This window comes from Dreissena polymorpha, chromosome 3 (genome assembly GCF_020536995.1).
Source record: "Dreissena polymorpha isolate Duluth1 chromosome 3, UMN_Dpol_1.0, whole genome shotgun sequence".
Classification (NCBI taxonomy): domain Eukaryota; kingdom Metazoa; phylum Mollusca; class Bivalvia; order Myida; family Dreissenidae; genus Dreissena; species Dreissena polymorpha.
In genome coordinates this window covers 62,384,721-62,387,220 of record NC_068357.1, presented here as the reverse complement: position 1 = coordinate 62,387,220, position 2,500 = coordinate 62,384,721, and positions in this window count along the sequence as shown.

Genomic DNA, 2,500 nt, shown 5'->3' with positions numbered 1-2,500 from the left:
TATATTATGCCATGATAAAAATGCGAAAAATCTGAATTAACTGTATAAAGTAGCCCATCTTGATGGTGATATAATTATAACAAAAAGGATATATGATGTTGTTGTCCATGACAATGATGATGCAATATACTAGTTCTTGAATTAGGCTAGCTAATTTCAAATAGATACAAACAAATCACACCCCAAATTGTCAGTAAGTTATAGTTATAGCATTTGCCTCTCAGTGCATAATTAATTAAAGGCCTAGCTTATCTGTAAATCCTCGCCCCATGTGGTGTTCCAGACGGCATATTGGTAGTAATACACTATTTATTGACCCGTAATAATATCTCTCATCGATAACTTGTCTCTCAGGTGTCTGGAAAATGGATGTGTATCATATCAATAATGAATTATTCAATTTCAGTAGTATATATACATGCATTGTGTGTTTAATTTATACAACACACACTTACTAAAACAAAGACAAAGAAATTAAACTGCTACTGCTACTGCTACTGCTACTGTTACTGCTACTGCTAATGCTTTTGCTGCTTCTGTTACTGTTACTGTAACGGTTACTGTTACTGTACTGCAGATTATACCGCTACTGCTACTGCTTGTATGCCCACTCGACTACAACAGCAACCACTTCTACACCGACTTTTACTACACCAACAACTGCTACTGCTACTGCTACCGCTACAGCTTCCGCTTCCAACAACCACATCCACTATCACTGTAACGTAGTTGGTATATATAAATTAATAACTGAGAAATCTTTTTATCACAACAACCATAATTTGTTTAATATGATTCTTGAATTGTGGAGATTATTTATGTTTAATTATAAAGAATAGAATATAATAGATGTTTAATTAAAGAGAAAATTAGGGTTTACCTTTAAATAACATTATAGAATCTTAATTTAAGAATCTTAATCTTAATGTTTTACCAAATCATGAAAGAACGTAATTAAGTTTACATTAAAATGTACTACGGTTATCACGGTGCAAATCAAAATGTGACTGCCTATTGGTATATACATAAAGATGTCAAACAAGATTAGTTATGAGATGTCAAACAAGATTAGTTATGAAACACGGTCCGAATAAACTTATCTTGAAAAGCCATCAAAAACATCGTCAGCAAGGTTCAAACATGATAATTTGGTCTAGCGAGTTTCTGCGCGTCATTGAATCGCAACATATTAAGAGTGTCGGTTAACCGCCAAATTGTAATGGCCAATCAGAGTCTAGGTTTGACAATCGAGTGGAGCAGTCACGTTTTCTTATTGTGGCGGTCATATTTGCCGCCGTGCTGTAAAATTGTATTTCACGAACATTGGCATGTGTGTTGGAAAATATTCAACAGAAATAAATCGCGATGAAAAGAGAAATGAACTTTGTTTGTTACTGTGTGTTCTCCACGAACAATGTGTAAATACGTGACACGGTCTTTTTATGGATGCCGTGACCAGGATGAACATTGGAAAGCGGAGTACAAACATCACTTTTCGGATATCACGACCACACAAAACAGGAAGTTGTTCAAATGAATAATGGCAAACAGAATGGGACTTTCAAAATTGTTAATAGACGTCAAGAATTGTTTTGAAGAATTTTACCTAGATAGGTATTAAAATAAAATAATAATTATGCTACCAAACATAAATCAAATTATGTGCGTAGAAATTGTGCAAGTATCAAAATCAATACAATTTAGCATTGATCGGTTAATAACTCTAAAATACGGGGAATAGAGAATACAATAAATAAAAGGAAGTATTGGAGTTTAAAATTATTTTAATAGTTATAGAAATAAAAATATTGGAGGCGAACAGATAATTGAGAGTATTTTAAGAATTATAAATATATATTTTTTGTATTATTATTATATAAAATTATGTACGGACACATTTTTTCAGCATACAAATAAAGACATTATAAATTGTTGGTATTTGTGTAACTTCTATAAAATTAAAACTTACGAGGAAATAAGAATATCTAAAATAGTTTTGTGTATTATTTTAATAATGACAATATGTGGAGTGTTTTATTTATTATTATAATAGAAAAACCCGAAGAAGGCACAAATATAATGATATTCAAATAATTTACATATAGTTATGTTTATTATTATAATAAAGAAAATATGTTTGAGATTTTTATTTTATAATAAGATAATAGGAGAGGACGAATAAATAAAATTATTGGAATATTTAAAAATAGTTTTCAGAATTGTAAAAGAAAGAAACTATGAAAATACCATTTGAAAAGGATATGCAAATAATTTAAAATAATAAGGATAAAATTAATTAGAAAAATGAACACTTAATTTAGAACGCTAATTTTAATTGATAATTTGAATAGGGCAGACACTAAAAAGATAATACTGAAGTTATGTATAGTATTGCTAATATGAGATATCGGTAATATATATATATATATATATATATATATATATATATATATATATATATATATATATATATATATATATATATATATATATCGAATGT